Here is a 22973-nt window from a genome sequence, read left to right as displayed (position 1 = left end):
ATCAGAATTAATTAAATGGGAAGTAAATTTTATTTAAACATATCCATACTGAAGCATCCCTCCCCCCTTTTTTTTTTCTTAGGTAAATTACTCACCATCACAGTCCCCCAAATGATATTTTACTCCAGAGAAACTCTCATCTTCAAGAGGCAAGAAAAAAGGCTTGAAAAAGCACATTCAAAATGTTTTTTCAGTTAGAATAAATATATTGGTAAAATACACATATGCTATTTATAGGTGTAAAATAGTGAACTACATGAAATTCAGCTTGTGTCTAAGCCAGTGACTCACTTTAAATTCAGAAAAGATTAGGAATAATAAGTAGGACTTAACTATGAAAATATCTAAAAGTTTTGTCACAGATTGACACTCAATTATTGAGGTTTTTATGAAAATTATCCAAACTGCTTCATTTTGTAGAATGACAGTTCTATGACAGTTCTACTCACTTTATTAATTAGAATTTTAAAAAGATTTTTCTTTTTTAGTAACCAAATCCAATCGGTATTAAAATATTGATGGAAAGAGTAAGGGAGAAAATGTCTTATTTTACTGATAAGGACCTTAGGGGCTGTGAGACTGTGACAAGGATAGGGGTACTTATCTGGTTTTACTTATCACAGAACTGTAGAATGGTGAAGGTTGGAAGGGACCTTAAAGATCATCAAGTTCCAACTTCTCTGCCATGAGCAAGAACACCTCACATTAGACCAGGCTGCACAAGCCTCATCCAACCTGGCCTTGAACACCTCCAGGGCTGAGGCTTCCACAGCCTCCCTGGACAACTTGGGCCAGTGCCTTATTACCCTCATGGTGAAGAACTTCTTCCTCATGTCTAACTTAAATCTGCCCTCTTTCAGTTTAAAACCATTACCCCTTGTCCTATCACTACCCTCTCTGTTGAAAAGCCCCTCCCCAGCTTTCCTGTAGCCTCTTCAGGTACAGGAAGATGTTATGAAGTCTCCTGAGAACCTTCTCTGCAGTTTGAACCACCACAGCTCTCAGCCTGTCTTCATAGCAGAGCTGCTCCAGCCCTCAGATCATCTTCGTGGCCCTTCTCTGAACCTTCTCTAACAGTTCCATGTCTTTCCTGTGCTGAGGGCTCCAGAGCTGGACACCCCTCCAGCTGGGGTCTGACCAGAGCAGAGTAGAGGGGCAGAATCACCTCTCTCGACCTGCTGCTTGTTTTGATGCAGCCCAGGACACAACAGGCTCTCTGGGCTCCAGCACACACTGGTGGCTCATGTCAACATTCTCATCTACTACCAGCCCAAGTCTTTCTCCTCAAGGCTGCTCTCCAGCTGTGCTTCCCCCAGCCTGTATCTGTGCCTGGGGTTGTGCTGACCCAGGTGCAGGACCCTGCACTTGGCCTTGTTGAACTTCATGAGGTTGGCACTGGCCCACCTCTCCAGCCTGTCAAGGTCCCTCTGGATGGTGTCCCTTTCCCTCTTAATTCTCCCTGTCCCTGCTTTCACCTGCTGTGGCCTTTGCAATGAAGCTGGAGCACTTGCCAGCTAAGACTGGTGCAAAGAAATCTTCTAATGGGAAGGCAAATAGTTGAGTTTAGTTGTATTCTGCTGCTCTACTTATTTTGACAATTACAGGGAGGATAAATGATATAAAAATGGAAAATAAAGCTATTAGTGTGAGCTTTGGTCATTTTCTATTATGAGAGAAGAAAGCATCTTGTGTCAGAAGTCTATAAAGCTTGTGTCACACCTAAGTTTTCACCACTTCACTTCTGTTCCTGTGTCAGAGGCAAATTGCTGGAGAAAAATATACCTATATGTGGTGGGAGGGAGAAAACTAGATGTGCATGGATGTGTGATCTGCTAAAGCAGAAGCAGTTACAATAAATTAGCTCGCTGCAACTTCATTTCTCCAGTTTAGCCTTCCCACAATATGTTACTTCCCTTAAGTGCAAACACACAAATTCTTATTTCTGCTAAAGCTCTTATTTCTGTCTTTAAGGGATTAGAGACAACAGGATTTTTGATCTGAAGGTGCTGCCGAGGTCACTGCTGGTATCACAGCTCCCCCCTAAAAAAAAAAGGGAACTACACCGATACTCAGTGAACATCTCAGGAGCTTTGGGAACAATGTAGTTGACCATTCAGGGAAAATGGTTTAGACCAGTGTTTTTCAAAGGATGGTCAAGACACAGGGGTGGGAGGGTTGCAGCATTTGCCACCAATTATTGCTCTCTCTGACTTGACTATTTGGAGGGAGTGAAGAGCAGGATGTTCTCTGAGAAGAAACAGGAGAGTTGGTGACACTGTAGACCGAGGAGCACAACGGCAAGCAAATGGGAGCTGAAAAAGGAAAGGAATACACAGACTTAAATAAAAAGTGTAATAATTTCCTTGCTTTTTGTTGTTTTTGTTGTTCTTTTCAGATTTTTTAATCAGTATTTTAGAATATTCAAAATCTTGTAAGGAATATGGGATGCTTTGCCTTCTCTCTTTCTCCTTCCACTGACTTTTCCTTTGGAACAGAAATCTTTGAGAATGTTTTTCTTCTAAGACATCATAGGATGCTTGTAAAATCAAGTATTGTGTGAGTAGAAGATGCCAAAAAATGGTTTGTGCCATGATCATAGGCATGTTTTTATGTCCAAAATGGAGTAAGAAAACAACAAAGAAAGCACATGATCATTATATTCAACAAAGCACTGGTAATTTGGTTACTTACATGCATAAGGAGCAGGAAAAAAAAATTCTCTAGACTGACCAGGAGTCAAAAGAAGTATGTAAATGCTTCAAGTGTATCCAGATTGAATATGAAACAGAGAAGATATACACAAACAAACTTTTAATGGTAATAGGACAAAGGAAGGGAATAAATGTTTCTTTTATTTAAAAGAAAACTGAATGTCATTTGAATTTCACTTTTATCATCTTTATGACAATGTAGTTATAAAACTTTTTCACACTTCTGAGTTGCCCCAACATTTACCACTGGTTCTTGCTTACACAACCTTTTGTATTTACTCCATAATTATTTTCTCTCTCAACAGTTCTGTTTCCTTATTCTCCTATTGTGTCTCATTTTTGCCAAGGTTAATGTTCATAGTAACCAAAACCACCCTGAAAATGTGGAAAAAAAAAAAAAAAAGTGAAAAAATTAAAATTAACTAACTTACTCTTAATCCGAAAATGTTTTTCCTCAAAATCATCCATCATTATCCATGGACCTGGGAAAATGTAAGATATATATTCAAGTTAGACATGGATAGGAATAAATTATTCCTCTCTGAAAATAAATCTGTCACCAGCTGGATGACAAAGCACCAAATCTTAACATTTAAACTTTTTTTTTAACTTTTCTCTTTTCAAAGAGTGTCCGGATTAAAGTGAGATAAAGACTATGGCTGCAAATGTCTACTTAGAAATATTATTTATTAGAATTTTATTGGAATCACCAAGGCTGCAAAAGACCCTTAAGATCATCAAGTCCAGCCTATGACCAACACTACCACATTGGAAGAGAGTGATAAGGTCCCCCCTGAGTCTCCTCTTCTCCAGGCTAAACAAGCCCAACTCCCTTAGCCTATCCCTATACAACTTTCTCTCTAGTCCCTTCACCAGCCTTGTTGCTCTCCTCTGGACCTGCTCCAACACCTCAAGATCCTTCTTGAAGTGAGGGGCCCAGAACTGGACACAGTAGGAGTTGAGGCCTCACCAGTGCTGAGTGCAGGGGGAGAATCACATCCCTCCTCCTGCTGGCCACACCATTCCTGATACAAGCCAGGATGCCATTGGCCTTCCAGGCCACCTGGGCACACTGCTGGCTCATGTTCAACTAGTTGTCAACCAGTGCTCCCAGGTCCCTCTCTGCTGGGCTGCTCTACAGCCACTCTTCCTCCAGCCTGTAGCCCTGCCTGGGGTTATGTGCCTGGCCAAAGTGCAGGACCCTGCACTTGGTCTTGTTGAATTTCGTGCCATTGGCCTCAGCCCATCAACCCAGCCTGTCCAGGTCCTGCCTGCAGCTTCTTTCTGCTCTCTGGCACATTGACACTCCCCTCAAGTTTGGTGTCATCTGTGAACTTACTGAGGGTGGTCTCATTCCTCACATCCAGGTCTTCAGTAGAGATGTTGAACAGGACTGGGCCCAGTACTGATCCCTGGGGGACACAACTTGTCACCAGATGCCAGCTGGATGAAGCTCTATTCGGCATCACTCTCTGGGCCCAGTCATCCTCCCAGTTTTTGACCCAGGAAAGGGTGCACCTGTCCAAGCTGTGGATTGCTAGCTTCTCCAGGAGGATGCTGTGGGACACTGTGTCAAAGGCCTTGCTGACGTTGAGGTAGACCACATCCATTAGACCAGTCATCCAGTCATAGAAGGAGATGAGATTGGCTAGGCAGGACCTTCCTTTCCTAAACCCACGTTGGCTGGACGTGATCCCCTGGTTGTCTTCTATGTGCTGCTTGATGGCACTCAGGATGATCTGTTCTATAAGCTTACCAGGCACCAAGGTCAGGATGACAGACCTGTAGTTCCCTGGTCCTCCTTCCAGCCCTTCTTAGGAACTAGGTATTTTGAAAGACAAGGTCTCTCCCTGTATGTTCTATGTAGTATTGCTTCCTTGTATCTCAGAATAAAGTATTTTACATTTATTTAAGATACGATGTGCTGAACAAGAATGAATATTGCTATTTTATGAGAGACTTTCTGATCATCATTCAGATTTCAGCCCTCTTTGCTTGTTTCAGGAGTACTAGCTGCTTGCAGCATTCCTGTGAATGTGATAGTACAGTGTAATGCTTCATAACATTGCTATTTATTTCCAGTTTTAGATGATCATAACATTTTTGATACTCTGACATCTTTCAAAAAGTTAAATCAAGAATTGTGTGTTGTAGGTAACTTGGACGTACAGCACTGGAACAGAGCAGAGCGAAGACTCTAGAGAAATTATATCCACTATGGGAATTTTGCCTGGGATCTCAAGAAGGTGAGACAAAAGACATTCTCCTGTCAGAAAAAAATGAAACTAAACCAAAATACAAACAAAAACAAAACCAGAAACCAAACAAAAAAACAGAATTGTGATCTGCCTTGGTAAAACTGTAGTTGTTATAAACTTGCATGTATGAAGAAGTTTAACTATTCCGTATTTATTTGTAAGCTTAGCTGTAGTGGTTAAGTGTAGTGATAGTTAACTAAAGCTTATTCCAGCAATTCCAGCTTTCTGATAATAACAATACTAGTAACAACAGTAAATTATTATTAATAATAATAATAATTAATAATAACAACAATAACAATAATAATAGTGATGATAATGATAATGATGTAACAATATAATAAAAGGCATTTATGTATTCTCTTTACTTTTTTTCCCACTACTTCGCTAATTTTTTAACGAATAGCTGAAGGTGGGCACCAAGTTGTTATGCTCTTCTCAGCGTAAACTGAGAGACAGCTGCAATCCGTTTCTCCGGAAGACCCTCCGGAGCAGCCGGAGTGACCCTGCTGCTCCCATCGCCATCAGCCACCCGGGGCCGCTGTAAGACCAGGAACCGCTCAGCCCCCGGGTCCGCTCCAAGGAAACGGCAGGGATTGAAGAGATGTGATTCCCCTCGTGTAAAACTTTTCTCCTCTGTTTTATCAGCTGGATAATCTTTTTGGATGCTTTGGATACTTTTTTTTTTTTTTTAAATGTTTTGTTTCTTTGGTTGGTTGTTTTTTTTTAGGTAGGGATAATTATTAGACTACTCACTAAAAACAAAACCAAACCAACCAACCAAAAAAGTGTGCACATACAACTTCTGCTTCTCAGTAACTTAAAGGAGAGATCCATTTCTGTATGCACACATCAGTGAGTTTCCAAAGGTGACTCCATCCCACCGGAAGGGTTTTCTCATCACAGAGAGCTTGCTTTTTTTTTTTTTTTTTTTTTTTTTCCAGGAGGAAGCATTGTGAGGCAACAGAAAAGTGCTTAAAATAACCTTGCATCTCCTCCTGGCAATAAATCTCAGCTGTCCGTGGCACAGGGAGATACTTCAGCAGCAGCCTGCGCTGATGCTCCTGCAGGTGTTGGAGAGCAAAGGTGAGGACAGCAGCCCTGTGAGGACAACAGTATCCAAAAGAAAGAGCATACTGTGCCCTTTCTGTAATTCATAGTATGCAAAATTATTTCAGGCTGGTTTCAGATGTCAGCCATCACAGGATACATATACAAATATGAAGGCCTAACAAATACCTTAAGTAATCATCCCCTAAAAGCTCTTTGGGTTTCAGCTCAGTCTCACAGCCCTGGCAGATTTATTTAGCTCCCAAGAATTACAAGGTTTTCCTGACAAGCACATGCTTACAGTGATGTATGATGTGCAGCTCTTAACTGTTAGTCCAGTTAAGCTCACAAATAAATCTAGTTTTATGTGTGAAACTATTTATTCAACTCTGCATTTTTCTTGATTGCCAGTAGGCCAAATTTTTTGTGTTGACTGGAGTAGGGAAACACCCTATCATTTTATGTGGTGCAGATGCAGGTGAGGGCTACTGGGGTCTGCAGCTATGCTGAAAACTGCACGTATCTACTAAAGAAAGAATAAACTAACTTTAAAAAGAAAGTGCAAGATAGCAAAAGACCCAAAAGAAATATTGTTATTGCCCATAGATTATCCCAGGAAAATGCGAGAAGGGAAGGAAGTAACTTTGCTGTACTTTTTTTCTCTATTTATGGTAGGGTTCAACTTTGTCCTTTTTTTGTCTCTAAAAAATTTACTTTCTGTTAATAGTACCTCTGAGCTTCTGCTCTTTCTCTATCATATTGTTGCTCTGCTACTTCTGGGACATGTACATCATTAAGCTTTGGTGTTGCTGCTTTTCTCCCTACAAATCTGCTGGCAAGATTTTGTCTTTCTGAACACCCTGGTTATAATCCCCACTTCCATCTTTGGTGCCAAGCTCAGTGTCTCAGCTTCCAAACCCAGGCTGTGTGTCCTTCTATTGCTTTCCCCTCTCTGCACAGGAGTACATGTTTCTTGTCATGTCCATCCCTGGATCCCTCCTGCCTGCCTTTGTCAGTGTTCAGGTCAAACAATTTCACTTACAGCTCCTGGATGCAACAGGGTGCCACTGAACAAACACAAAATTTCCATTTCCCACAATTTCCAACAATTTCCCACACTGTTCTGGGAGCAGTCAGAGAAGGACAGGTCTGTCTGCCCCCAAATACCAAGGATTATTTTCAGCTCCTGTGTGTCTGTGTGAGAAAAAAAATAAAAATAGTGTCCATCTTAAAATGTGAGCACATTGGAAGGACTAGTCTAATGTTCATTGCTCATTGGCATGTGACATTGTGTGGAAAGAGCACAAGACATGGGCAGATCTTGGGTCATCTGCTCACAGCACATTGTCCCCTGGTCAGTCAGCATGGTGCTGCTGCCATTCTGCTCACCCCTGGTCTTCATCCAAAGAGCCTTTGTGTGGCTCTCCACGCACTCCTTCCTCTCTTTCCTGTGCTAACGTGTTCAAACTGTGATAGTCCTTCAAAGAAATGGTTGCCACAGGTTTTCCACATTCATTTTTATTGTGCTTACTTGTTCATGGCAGTTGTGTTTTGACTCTAGTTTTCAAAACCTGAGCCAGAGGCAGCCACTGTGCAAGTAGAGGTTCTCCTTGTGACAGGACTGTTGTGTTACAAACAGCTGAAAAGAGACAGTTTGTCAGCTTTAAATAGAAACAAGGCTGACACGCATGCCTTTAACAAACATAACTTTTATGTTTGCCTTGGGATTTAGTTGTTTTCTGATGGAAAGACAACTCCTTTCTCTGCTCCATTTCCATCCTTGCATCATCTTTCTTATTTCCTAATTATTCTTGCTTCTTTTTCCCCAAGGACTTAGCTGGTTGCTTTGAATTTTTGACTTTTTATTTTGGAAGAGTTTGTCACCATACAAAATAAATATGAAGGGAAAACTTCCCTAGTGTTGAAGTATTTGGGGAGATTTCCTCTTCACTTTTTGTTTCTTTCTTTATTACAATTTTTTTACAAGAAATTAACCTGGTGTTCTTTGACACTGAAGTGCCAAAGTTTTTCAGCCTGTTTATCTCCTGACTGAACTACTGGAAGTTGCATGATGCAGAAGGTATCTGAGTATTTAGTTATTCTTGATAAATTTATTTTGTCTACTTTTTTAAACTCACAGAATCACAGAATCACAGAATCCTAGGGGTGGGAAAGGAACCGGAAAGATCATCTAGTCAACCCCCCTGCCAGAGCAGGATCACCCAGAGCACATCACACAGGAACATGTCCAGGCGGGTTTTGAATGTCTCCAGTGAAGGAGACTCCACAACCTCCCTGGGCAGCCTGTTCCAGGGCTCTGTCACTCTCACAGGAAAGAAGTTTTTTCTGATGTTTACTTGGAACCTCCTGTGCTCCAGTTTGCACCCATTGTCCCTTGTCCTATCACTGGACATCACTGAAAAAAGCCTGGCTCTGTCCTCCTGACACTCGCCCTTAACATATTTGTAAACATTGATGAGGTCACCCCTCAGTCTCCTCCAAGCTAAAGAGGCCCAGCTCCCTCAGCCTTTCCTCATCAGGGAGATGTTCCACTCCCTTAACATCTTTGTGTCTCTGTGCTGGACTCTTTCAAGCAGTTCCCTGTCCTTCTTGAACTGAGGGGCCCAGAACTGGACACAATATTCCAGATGCAGCCTCACCAAGGCAGAAGAGAGGGGGAGGAGAACCTCTCTTGACCTACTAACCACACCCTTTCTAATACACCCCAGGATGCCATTGGCCTTCTTGGCCACAAGGGCACATTGCTGGCTCATGGTCATCCTCCTGTCCACCAGGATGCCCGAGTGTCTTTCTCCTACACTGCTCTCCAGCAGGTCAGCCCCCAGCAGGTCAGACCAACCTGTGCTGGTCCATGGGGTTGTTCTTCCCCAGATGCAAGACTCTGCACTTGCCCTTGTTGAATTTCATCAAGTTTCTCCCCACCCAACTCTCCAGCCTGTCCAGGTCTCACTGAATGGCAGCACAGCCTTCTGGTGTGTCAGCCACTCCTCCCAGTTTAGTGTCATCAGCAAACTTGCTGAGGGCACACTCTGTTCCCTCATCCAGGTCATTGGTGAAAATATTGAATAGTACTGGTCCCAGTACCAGCCCCTGAGGGACTCCAGGAGTCACAGACCTCCAACTAGGTTCTGCCCCATTGACCACAACTCTCTGACTTCTTCCTTTCAACCAGTTCTTGATCCACCTCACTGCCTGATCATCAAACCCATACTTGATCAACTTATCTACAAGGATGCTGTAGGAGATGGTGTCAAATGCTTTACTGAAATCAAGATAGACCACATCTACCGCTCTACCACCATCTATCCACCTAGTAATTTCCTCATAGAAGGCTATAAGGTGAGTCAAACATGACTTACCCTTGGTAAAACCATGTTGACTGCTTTTAATGACCCCCTCATTCTTGATATGTGTAGAGATAGTGCCAAGGACATGTAGTTCCATCACCTTTCCAGGGATGGAGGTGAGGCTGAGTGGTCTATAGTTACCCGGGTCCTCCTTCTTGCCCTTCTTCTAGTCTGGAGTGACATTTGCTATCCTCCAGTCCTCAGGCACCTCTCCTGTTGCCCACGACTCACCAAAGATGACGGAGAGTGGCTGAGCAATGACCTCCACCAGCTCCCTCAGCACCCATAGGTGTTCCATCTGGACACATTAATTTATGGATGTCCAGACTGCTTAACTGATCCCTAACTCAATCCTCATCTACCAAAACAAACTCTTCTTTCATCCTGCCTTCTTCTGGGGATTGAGAGATCTGGGGCTCCTGGGGAGAGTCTGCAGCAGTAAAGACAGAGGCAAAGAAGGCATCAGTACCTCTGCCTTCTGTATATCCTCTGTCACCAGAGCACCCACCTCATTCAGCAGTGGGCCTATGTTGCCTCTAGTGCTAGTTCTGTCGCGATGGATTTGAGAAGCCCTTTCTGTTGTCTTTGACCTCAAACTCATCTGGTTTAACCTGGTGTGACTTCACTGAAATGAGTGAAACTGTATCAACTTATATCAACAAAATAATCAAGTTCTTCTTAAAAATATACAAATAGTTTAGAAATATTAATAGACATTGGGTTGAACAGGGACATGTATTTAGTACATATCTACCTTTAACACATACTTTTATTTTGATACATCAAAATGGCTTGCTGTATGTGAATGTCTCTAGTACAGTGCATTGTACTTAAAAAACCTCTCTAAATATAGCCCTGTTTTAACTACATTATGTATTTATACTTCAAAAGAGCTTCAACTACACAGTGCCTGGCTGACTAAAAGGTAGTTTCAATATGAAAACTTATTGTTATTTTTGTAGATAATAAAAGAAAGCATTAAATTTTAATAAAAATATTTTTGAGAAGCAGAGAAATAAGGTATATTTACTTGCCAAATGTGTTTTTCTCTTTTTTCTTACTGATTCTCTTTAATTTTTAAACAAAATAACATCTGTGAAAATGAACAGATTTCTTCATAAAGGCATTGATACCATATAATGTTGGATACTTAATCTAATATTGTTTTATGAATCCAAGGTTTGTCTTCTGCATTCTAAGGATCTTCATCTTAATATAAAATAGGGTGCACACATATCACATTTAAAGTGAGAAAATAAAAATCGAATGCCTTTGCAATAAATTAATTTGGAATCATGGCAAGAAGAATGGTTTCAAACTCTTTGCTGAATAATTAACAGAAATGTCAAGTAGCTGACTTAAGAGTACAGGATTCTGTCTTATGTGCACATCTCAACAGAGCTAGTTTTATAATTGTATTCTGGTAAATAAAAATTCAATTGTATTTGTGACAGTCAATGTTTTTTTATAGATAAAATCTGCAAAATTATTGAAAAATTAAGCTTTTAGTATCCATGGAGGTCCAAAACTTTTTTACAGACTGGCTAACATAATGTCACACACCGGTGTTTTAAGAAAACTGACTTGATTCCAATTTCTTCTTGCCCTAGGGCACAGTTGCATGGGATATGGAAACCAATTCTTAAGCTGTCAAATCTTTAAAATAAGTTAGAATAGTTTCACTTTTATGATGGACAGTGATATGTTTGGAAAGCTTGGATACAGCCTGGAAAGCTACCAGATAACTTCATTTCCTCTCTACAGCACTCCAGCATGTCCTCCTACATTAATGCTGGGGATGGCTTTCAACACAATTTGGCTGCATTAATCCCACACCAATTTTCCTCTGCAAAAATAATTTAAAAAATACCAACTCCCAAACCTCACCTGTTTAACTACAGCCACATTAGACCCGTGTTTAACTAATGAAGCTGTACATAAGGAGGACAATTGACAGAAATGAAGACTGCACCATAAGTGGTGCTGAGAAACACAGAGATGTTCCTCTGCATGGACATACTTAAAGTTGAACAGATTTTAGAACTATAGAATCATGGAATAGTTTTGGTTGGAAGGGGCCTTGAAGATCATCTAGTTCCACCCTCCTGCATGGGCAGGTACACCTCCCACTCAACCACATCACTCAAAGCCCCATCCAACCTGGCCTTGAACACTACCAGAGATGGGGCAACCTCAACTTCTCTGGGCAGCCTGGGCCAGCATCTCACCACTCTCACAGTGAAGAACTTCTTCCTTCTGTCTGATCTAAATCTCCCCTATTTCAGCTTGAAACTCTTCCTCCCTTGTCCTATCACTCCATGCCCTTGTCAAAAGTTCCTCCCCAGCCTTCCTGTAGCCCTTTCAGGTACTTAAGGGTGCTCTAAATTTTCCCCAGAGCCTTCTCTTCTCCAGGCTAAACAACCCCAACTATCTCAGCCTGTCTTCATACTGGAGGTGCTCCAGCCCCTGGGTAATCCTTGCAGCCTGCCTTTGGACTCACTCCAAGAGCTTCCTGTTTGTCCTGTGTTGGGGGCTCCAGAACCGGACACAGTGCTGCAGGTGAGGTCTCATAAGAGTGGAGTAGAGCAGGACAATTGTTAAGCTTAATCCTGTGGTAGCAGACATAACACAGCTAGGTACATGCACATATCTTTCCTGGGCACCAAAACTGCTGGAGGACACACAACCATCCAGGTAACAAGTTGAATTGTTTGGGAGAAGTTACATTCACTGTTTGAGGGCCCTAACCACCTCATTTTACCTCCTGTCTCAGTCTGAAAATGTATGCTCCTGTGCTACAACTCCTCAGTGCAGACAGATCTAAAACAACAGCAAGACTGGTAAGTATGCAGTGTCAAGTAGTAACACAGAAGTCAACTTTAAATGGTAGAGGCAGCTTAGCTGTGGTGTACAGAGCACAGCATAGGCTAGTGTAAGGCAAGAAGTCAGTGGGAGGTTTGGATTTTTCCATTAACTACAAAGGCTGATTCAATTTGCTTCAATGATTTATGAAGTTTTAGCTTCAAGAAATGGATCAATGGCTGCATTTTAACATTTCATGAAGTCTGATTTAATTTTCTTATCCCCACCTAGTTATAGCTATAGGTTTACACAAGAGGGGGAACTGAGCTTTCTGCTAAATAACATCTTAGACTGAAAATAATTAACTTGTGAAATTTTAAAAAGTAGGATAAATTTCTGTGGTCTTTGCAATCAAAACACTGATACCAAGCTGACGCTGCTTAATGGTCACCTTGTCTTACCTTTTGAAATAATGTTAAAACATTCAGAAGACGATTGAAGAAAGGCATCCCTTGCTATCATTTTCACTCTAAAGCTGATGAATGAAGGGAAGGCTTCCAAGGTGATGTGATTGCCTTGTACTAAGAATCGAGTTTTAGGACGTGCAGAGCTATCGTTACCTTAAACCACTTTAATTCCTCCTGAACAGGAATTTTGCACATGGAGAAACTCAGAAATATCTCAGATTGGGCACCTGCAACCACGGGTGTTAACACTGGGAGGGAGCTTCTTGGACACAGAGTCTACCTGTCTGCTACACAAGGCAACAGGTTATCTAGACTGATGAGAGCTGGTCCTGCTCTGTCTTGTCACAGTATGTTTCACACTAACATCAGAAGGAATTTTCCAGCATCTCACTTTTCTGGTGGTTAAAGTTGTTAATGTGCAGACAGACTTTTTTCAAAACTTTTTTTTTTTTCTTTGTGCTTATTATGTGTTCACTTGTATTGTTTGACCCAATTAACAGCACATCAACATTTGATATATTTTGTTTCACTATTTAAAAGCCTCTAGTGACCCAAATCTTGAGTTTTCTCAGGGAGCTTGGACTGGGCAGAATACCAGGCCAGTATTCAGTACCAGTCATTGTACCCTACTTTGTATTTCACTGATGTTAAAAAGACCCAATTTCTGGGTAGGAGCATAGCCTAGACATGCTGTATTTATGTGATAATCAGTATTCAAAGCAAACTTTGCTGCGACTAGCTCTTATAAGGTCCATTAAGAACGCCTGTCCAGCCCACTCTCATAAATTACTCTAAATCTATCTTCTTTCACTGTTATTTATTCGAAGCAGACCCTGCAGGTATCCATCTCCAAAAACCAACTTTCTAGGGACAGCCCATAGTATCATTCAGACTTCAACAACATGACCAGTAAGCTGTAGACAACTGATGCACAGATGGTCACTGTGTGTCAGCTAGCAAGTGTCTAAGCAATATACTGGATCAAAAAGGCATTTGAAAATGTTACTGTTAGGCACCAATATTTTACTGTACATTTCAAGCAAAGGCTCAGTCTCAGATGCAGCTGAAGACAGGGATTTTTTTGATGCTCACATTCTTTTTCTATAAACCCTTGTCAATATGAAAATTTATCATACTTTGAGAATGGTTATGAGAAATATTAGTTTGTAAAGCAGCATTGTTTATTAATTTAATTCAAGAAATAGTTATTAATGTAGCTCTGCTCTACCTATGGAAGCCTTATTCAGAAGTGGCAAAAGCATCTGCTGGAGTTTACAGCCCTTTCATAAGCCACAGACCATGTACACTTACCATAACTCTTGGTTAGTGATAATAATTTCAGTCTTGCTTTGGAAGAATCCAGCAGTTCCAGTCAGTGCACTTGCTCTCAAAAGAGGGCAGATCCCAGCGTCCAGCAGGACTTAGTAAGATCCTCAGCTTAAGGTGTACTCAGTTTAGAAATTTCAGTTCATCTTTTCTGCTGGAACTGCTTTGTTGTCACATTACTTGTGAGACCCCATCTGGAGTACTGTGTCCAGTTCTGTAGCCGTTAACACAGGAAGGTCATAGAGCTCTTGTAGCAAGTCCAGTGGAGGCCCATGAAGATGTTGCAAGAGCTGGAGCTCCTCTCCTACAAAGACAGGGTGAGACAGTTGAGGCTATTCAGCTTGGAGAAGAGAAAGCTCTGGGAAGACCATATAGTGGCCTTCCAGTGTCTGAAGGGGCTACAGGAAAGATGGGGAGGGGCTTTTTACAAGGGTGTGTAATGATAGGGTGAGGGGTAATGATTTTTTAACAATAGGAGGCTGGTGAGACACTGGCCCAGGTTGTCCAGGAAAGCTGTGGATGTCCCCTCCCTGGAAGTTTTCAAGGGCAGGTCGGATGGGGCTTTGAGCAACATGGTCTAGTGGGAGGTGTCTCTGCAATGCAGGGAACTTCAAACTATGTGGTCTTCAAGGTCTGTCCCAACCCAAACCTTTCTATGATTCTATTACTATTAACAGAGTAACCTAGAAATGGACAACCTAGCCCCAACAAACAAGTTTCATGGCTGAAAGTCTCTCTTCTTAGACATCATTGTTAGCTAGGATGGAATTCTAGCCAAGCTAATAAGATTTGAGAAGAGATAACTGCTGACATAAAATCTCCTTATGGCAATATTGAAGACAACTTGGATGAAAGGAATAATTGGCATATGATAGTTATGTGTGTCTTTGGATGTTAAAACTTTTGAAAAGTTAAAATATTGGTTAAAGTACAATTAATCCTTTTATGCCCAAAATGATTTTTTAATTCATCTATCAAATCTTACCCAGTATTTAAATAGCCCAGTTAAGAGAAACAAATGTCCTGAAACCTCAGTAACCTATGAAAAGGGGAGTTATCAAATGATTTCTTAATTTCAGTAGCAAGAAGCATGACAATTCTTATAGTATAATTAGTTAAGAAGTTGATATATTGCATATTTGAAATAATTGTTATGCCTAATCAGAATGAGTTCTTCCTCATATTCTTCCATTCCATTAAAAAGTGAAGCACACTCAACCTAATTAAATTTTTTATATGTTACAACTGTTAAATGAAGAATAAGAGACAAAATCAATTAGTCATGTTAATGAGCCTTTAATTTAATGTATATCTTTTGGGGTTTTGAGAACAAAAAGAAGATTGCCTAACACTGTAGGGAATAAACTTCATTAATACTTCCACCTCTTTTTTGGAAGGACTGGATTTTCTTTCACACATATACCTTATTTGTCTGCCCATGCTATTTGTGTTACCTATTTATCAGATAGAGATGCAAGGCTAATACTGATGCAAATACTGGCAGTACTAGATGGACCAGTCTATTCTGGTATGGAACTTCTGGTCCTGGAAGAACACTGTGTGTCTGGATTCCAGTTGTAGATATTCCAGGCGTTTTCCGTAACATGAGCTTTCTGTCTAAGCTCTCACTCTTTTCTGTGTTTAACCTAGTAAATCTGCAGAAGAAACATTTTTTAATTTCTCTCCTAAGACTCGCACCTTCTTCTGTTTTTAAGCTCTTTTCCAGCCTCACAGTTCTAGAGCTGCTGCACCTAAAGGATAATTTCACACAGACATAGAATCACAGAATCGTAGGATGGTTAAGGTTGGAAGGGATGTTAAAGATCATCAGGTTCCAACCTCCCTGCTGTGAGCAGGGCCACCTCCCACTAGATCAAGTCTCACAAAGCGATGTTGGATGAGCAACTTGGCCTTAAACACCTCCAGGTAGGGGCAGCCACAAAATGACAACTGCGAACTTGTATTTCTGAATGAAAATTACATTAAATGTTTTCAGTACTCTATTTCAGGTATTTAAATGAAATGGTAGGACAGTGGTATTTTAACACTCTTATTTAAAAGACTAACGTTCACTGTTCTACTACATGGTTCCTGTGTAAATTTGAAGCTGTAGTCACACATCAGTCAGGACAACTGGTTGCAATAGATTATGCCTGATCTAACATTCCAGCTGGTTCAGGCAACCATAGTAGAAAAGATAAAATGACATGGTCTACAGATGCTCAAGGGAGAATATGAAGTTCTGAGAGGATTCTGAAACTTTTATCTTGTAATAGACATACCTTAATTGGCTCAATCAGAGCTAGGTCTTGCTTGGGAGTGTAATCTCCTGATGGCATACCATGCTACTGAAAAAAGGAAGCGACATCTGAGTCAGGGCCCTAAAGTTACCTTTAGAACCAGGAGGTTATACATCTGTCAAGAATATCACTTAGTACCTTTGCATGGTTGACACGGTCCTTGCTGCCATACCAGGTCTGCCTGAGGATCACTGCACTTTCTCCACTGAGTTACAAAGATATTAGCACTGCTTTCCTATTTGCAAACCTACTATGCTAACTGAGCTTTTCCTCAGAGATGTTACAATACCAAATGCATATTCAAAAAATTAGGAAGTTACAAACAAGATAGGGAAGGCTTTCAGAGAGTGCTGTCCTTAATGGACGCTATCTAAGAGGAGTTTTTCAAAACACGGTTTTGTTTCTAGCTTATAGCTTTTACTTCATGGCTTCAGAGGAAATTTTACAGGTCTTTCTAGGAAGAAATAGGATGAAAAATTGTTTGGTTTTCGGTACCAAGAATTTATCTTACTGTTCTGATGCTTGGGAATGACATCAAAAAGTCCTTGACTTGGCAGGAGCATTCTGGAGATTACTTGAGAGTACTTTGGAGTCAGGAAGGACCTCCCTCAGAGCTCTGTTGAAGAGCAGAGCAATATGTAGAACAAGAACTGCAGCTTTCAAAGCCTCAGGCTCATGGAGCTCTAAAAGGGCATGTGGGAGGTATAGGATTTTTGGCCTGAAGCAGTGAACATGTTGGGGCAATGACCTGAAGCAATGCAGATGTTTCCATTGAGGAAAGATGGGTCAATAATAACCTTCTAGATTAGGCAGCAGGAAGCCTCTAAGACATAACAGTGCTGTGTTCTGACATAAATTGTAGTTTGCTGATGAAACTCTGTGTCAGAACACTCTCCAGTTCTGCAGATAAATGCGCTTCCTTTCCAGAAACATTCAAGTTACTTGCACAGAGGGAACACTGCGACTGAAATTTAAGCAACTGCTCAAAAATATGAAGAAAATAAAGGATTTATGAGCATGCATGGGCAAAAATATGTTGATTCAACTACTGACACTCCCATCAAAGGCTGGGACATAAGCCAGTTGACTCACCGCTTTGGAATTTATGGAGATGTTGAAGATTGTTCTTGCCTACATTTGAAATGAAACTACAGTGATTTCACACTCATTATTATTTTTTTTTTTTTTTTTTGTGCATCAATGCCAGTGTTCAATCCAACACCTTCACTTTAAGCATCTGAACCTTTTACTGAAATGTATAGAAACATGTACATGTGTTTTGCATTTACATGGAAAACCTGTTTGGGTTCTGGCAATGGGGGTAGGCTGCAGGTGTGGCCTCTGTGAGAAGGGACCAAGAGTTTCCCTCAGCTTGAAAAACACTGCAAAACAGCTGTGAGAGAGAGAAGTGAGAAAAATGTGAGAGGAGTAGCCCTGCAGACTCCTGGCAGGAGCTGTGACTGTGGGAAGGATTCATAGGGGAGCAGTTTGTGAAGAACTGCAGTCTATGGGAAGGACCCACTTGGAAGAGGGAAGCCTTCTGTGGGAGGAACACCACGCTGGAGCAGGGGAAGGTTGTGAGGAGGAAGGACTGGCAGAGATGAGGTGTTATGAACTGACTGCAAACCTTATTCCCCATCCCTTCCTCTGTGAGAGGAGTTAGATAAATCAGGACTGAGGCTGAGCCTAGTAAGAAGGGCACGGTGAGACATGGTGCTTTTAGTTTTGTCTCTTTTTCTCACCATCCTACACTATTCTTAATAATATTAAGAATTTAAGTTAACCTTCCCCCAGGTGAGCTTCTTTTGCTTATGATGACAACTGCTGAGCTATCTCGCTATCCCTATCTCAGACCAGGAGTTTTTTAATCTTATTTTCTCCCCCATCAGGTTAGGAGGAAGAGTGGGAGAGCAGCTTGGTGAGTGTTTGGCAGCAACCAAGGTTTGCAAACAAAGTTTACCACCAACACATGCATATGTACATACGTCTGTGTCTGAAAAAAATGTTGTATAAACAACCAAAAAAGTTTTTATTTTCTAATAAACATCAGCCTTAATTTCACTGAGCACTTGACAAGAAAAATAAGTGACTTCTTTTGCTGAAGCAATTAAAAGGCCTCTTTTCATCTATTGCATTAACAAGGCTAAGGATGTATTATAAAGGTTATATATATAAAAATAAATAAATAAAATAAATTATTTTTTTTTTCTGTCAGGTGATATAGTTTACTGGTTTCTCGTTGCTTCTGATCTATCAATAGCCATACATCTTCATGGCACCGGGATGAAAGCTCAACTGTTGCCTCCTTTCTCTAGGCTGTTTACCACAATTCGATTGTTGGAACCTCTAATGTTGTTTACTTTCACTGTATTTCAGGATAAGATGCAGTAGGGTGTATTGAATACACCAATACTTGGTGTATTGAATTTAACTGTGATTAATTGTGAAAGAATATTTTAAGCAGAACAACTTCTGCATTTTTTGTATTATAAGATATTTTTAATGCTTATTTTTCTAGCTGTATTAGAATTGTGTGGGAAATGTTTTTTCCCCACATAAGTCTAAGAAAAACGTCTTTTAAGTCAACAAAGGCCTTCTGCTGATTATATCCACCCACTATTGCTGCTGCCTCTGCCTCTAGTGAAGAAGCCACCCCGCCGGGGGAGGGTAACAGCTCCATACACTGCTCTTTCCCTCTCCCCATTCTTGCACACACAGCACGACCTCTTTAAGGAGGGCTGTCGTTGGGCTTGCTCTCCTCCCTCCCACTCCCTTGATCCACAACCCTCTCTCCAAGAGAACATCTTAAGGGCACAACACTTTTTGCATTACCTCCCTAAAGGACACATCACTTTCCTGGTATATCCCTGGTAGCCATTCGCCATTTTTACATTTTCCCTAAACCTCACCCCTCAGTTTGTGTTAACCCTTAATAAACTGGTTAATTCGTAAAATAAACATTGGTCTCAGTAGCAATTTGTGAGTGTGGTGGGGGTGTATTCTAACCTCCACTCCAAAACATGGTCCCGCAGCAGCCATTCCTCTGTGAGAGGCCCCTCTGCTCTGGTGATACCCCCTGCTTGCTGTGTCCGGTGCTGGAGCTCACATCACAGGAGCAACATGGATCTGTTATAGAGAGTCCAGAGGAAGGCCATGAAGATGGAGAATATGTTGGATTGGTTTGGAATACGACAACCAGATATATCCCACAAAATGTAAAGCCATGGAATCAAAACTGACATGCTCTAAGTTCAACTTAATTAAATACTGCTGTGGGGATGGAAGTGTGGGAAATGAGTAGCTAAGACTGGTTGGAGGGGGAAATGAAAATTTGTCAGTCCAGCACTTAATTCCTGGAACATTCTTCTCCATAAATCTCCAAAATTTTCTTAATTATGCTGAGTATGTTTGGAGATCACAGAATCTTAGGGGTTGGAAGGGACCTCGAAAGATCATCCAGCCCAACAACCCTGCCAGAGCAGGGTCACCCAGAGCACATCACACAGGAACGTGTCCAGGCAGGTTTTGAACGTCTCCAGTGAAGGAGACTCCACAACCTCTCTGGGCAGCCTGTTCCAGGGCTCTGTCACTCTCCCAGTAAAGAAGTTCTTCCTGATGTTTACATGGAACCTCCTATGCTCCAGTTTGCATGCATTGCCCCTTGTCCTATCACTGGTCATCACTGAAAAAAGTTTGGCTCCATCGTCCTGACACTCCCCTTAACATATTTGTAAACATGGATGAGGTCACCCCTCAGTCTCCTTTTCTCCAAGCTAAAGAGACCCAGCTCCCTCAGCCTCAGATGTTGGACCCTTGTTATGAAGCAAAAGAAATGTGTGATGAATCTGCCCTCCTTTTCTAAGTGTGCTTCTTCCTGGCTCTCCTTGCCTAACTCCTGTCCCAGATGTGCTGCCTTGCAGAAGTTTTCCTTTCTTGGCACTGAAGTTATCGGTCAGCAAGAGATCAACCCAGATCTGTCTATCCTGGTGAAGGCAGAGAAACAAATATGAGATAATTCTATAGACAATGAGACATATCCAGTGTCCAGCATAACGTTTTGTATCAGACTTGCCAGCCAAAGCCATCCAACTTCAACTGACTAGATACCTTTCACAGTAAGGTAAGCAAGAGAAATCCTACGTTTTTGACCTATAATAGTAATTTGCCCTGTGTATCTCTTTCTCTACAGTGAAAGAAGGGGATTGTCTTTCCTTTTTCAGAGCTGAACAGAATTAACATTTTTCTCTAACTAACTGACAAATGATGGAATAAAACACTTGGGCTGCTAGACTTTCTGGGCCAAGAAGGGAAACCAAAGCTTTGCGACCGTTTTAGCTTCCGATGAACATTTTCATCTTGGTTTAGAAATTAATTTTATTTCTTTATGGAGTCTGCATTTTCAGTAACGAGCTTATCAGAGATCGTCCTGTCATGCTGACTGCATTTGCAAGCAGCTGTGGCTAGAGGCAGGAAGAGGTGGGAGGAGACCTCCAGAGTTAATTGAGTCTGGACCTTGCTGGTACCAGCATTGACCTCAAAGGTAGATGATGTTGCTCAGGGCTTTGTTCACTTCGATTTTGAATAATCCTGAGGATGAAACATCTATGGGATCCCTAGTCTTGCTGTGTTTGTCTCTCAGTCACTGTGGTTGAAACTCTTATGATGATTCACAACTTTCAGCTTTCCTACCCATTCTGCTACTTCAGGAATTCTACAGCTTGCCAAAGGGACAGGCTGAGGTGTTACGAATTCTAATTTAAAATTATATTGTATAGTCATGTAAATAGTCATGTAATTGGAACTCCTCTCTTCTGTTGTACTTCATTTGATTCCATTTCCAGATCAACAAAAAGGTCCCATTTTACTATCTTAGGCCTATTTTTACAATATTTTTAACTTTTAGCAGGAAAAGGAATTGACTATAAAGACATCAGTTGTGTGTTATTTTGTTTAGGGTTAAATTAAATAAAATATTAATAATATTTTTATTTTTAGCCATAAAGCTAAATTTTTTAGAGTTATACTTTGTTTTAAAAATAGGTCCCCTTTACATAGATACATTTAAATTTTTCACCTTTGCTGTATTTTTGGTATAAGATGAGTCATATTGGTTGAAAGGAAAACAGAATTCTCCAAAATATGAGTAAGACACTGACTTAAATCTATAGATAAAATCTAGATATGCCATTATATACTGATATATGAACTTATATTAAAAATATTGAAGTCTGTTAAGAATGGAAAATTTTATTCTTATGAAGCTTTTAACAAGACCATTTAGCAAATCTGTGGTCTGATATATCTAAATGAACTTTCTCATTGCCTGATCAACCAGATAAAACAGAATTCTAGTCTTTATCCCATTGACATCAGTTGAGCCAAACCCTTGATATTTTATAAAAGCTAACCCTTTTTGATAAAATCTCCAGTTTTAGAAGTATCAGTCAATGTGTCCCAAATAGTAGTGTTTCCATAAATATTTATTACTTCCAGTGAGAGCCACAGTCAGCCTGACATGCCTGTTTAATATGCCCTGAATTCACAGTTTTCTTATTTTGGAAGATCTTTGACCTTCTAAATACAATATTGATTGACACTCACAACTCTCATAGAAAAAAGCATTTTGTAGACAATGAAGGGAGTGCAGTAAAAACTAAGGAATTCATTTGCAGTGGTTGTAGGAAAGGCTTAATGGGCAGATGCCAGCAGAGCTGAATAGGGACTATAGGGTGGGGAGGACTGGATGAAGGGAAAGAGGGGATGTAAAGTGTGTCAGGGTCTGTGTAGACTAGTGGTGTGTCATGGTTTAACCCCACCAGGCAGCCAAGCACCACAGCCACTTGCTCTTTCTCCCCCAGAGGCATGGGAGTGAGAATCAGAAAGGCAAAAGTGCAAAAGCTCATGGCTTGAGGTAATTAATAGCTTAAAAAAGGAGGAAAAAAAAGTGCAACCAAGAGCAAGTGGTGAAACCAAACCCAGGCAGGGCTACACGGGAAGCAGAAAAGGCCTTGATGCTGTGTAATCTCTGCTCAGTAATCACTGAAACATCCTGTGTTGTCAACACTGCTTTCAGTCCAAGTCCTAAACATAGCATCATACAAGTTATTATGAACAAGTTTAACTCTATCCCAGCTGAACCCAATATGCTGTGCTTTGCAGAGCTTTGGAATGAGGATATATACAAGTGGTCTGGTGACTGGCTTTGGTAGATTAGGTAAAACTTTGGGGTCCCACTGCAGCTGTCTCTTCCAGTTTCTTTAACCCAACACTCACCCACATCTCCACTTTTATTCAAGATGAGTGCATCTTTCAAAGCAGTCAGGATTGTTTCCTCAAAATTAGTTTGATTCATCTCATCAGCTTACTGTGCAAGGCTGGGTGATGACAACTGTAACCCAGGTATCTCCTGCGAATGTTAAAAACAGATTTCAACTGTAAAAATAGATCCCATTGTAAAGAAATAGATCAAAATAGAAGGAATTCAGTAGTGGTTTCAGTGTATGGTTCCAGTGCCTGTCTGTCAAACAGAATAATGAAACACAAGAGGAAGTACACAGAAGAGTAACAAAACATATTTTTACACATCTAGTCCACCTTTTAGAAGAGTGAGGAGAAAGAAAACACTAATTTGTCATGCTGTGGAAATAGAAACATGGGATAGGGTAGGTTTACATAGCTCTGTTTCTCTGTG

Source organism: Apus apus, chromosome Z (genome assembly GCF_020740795.1).
Source record: "Apus apus isolate bApuApu2 chromosome Z, bApuApu2.pri.cur, whole genome shotgun sequence".
NCBI classification, from domain to species: domain Eukaryota; kingdom Metazoa; phylum Chordata; class Aves; order Apodiformes; family Apodidae; genus Apus; species Apus apus.
The sequence above is the reverse complement of the archived record's forward strand: the minus strand, read 5'-3'. Positions refer to the sequence as shown.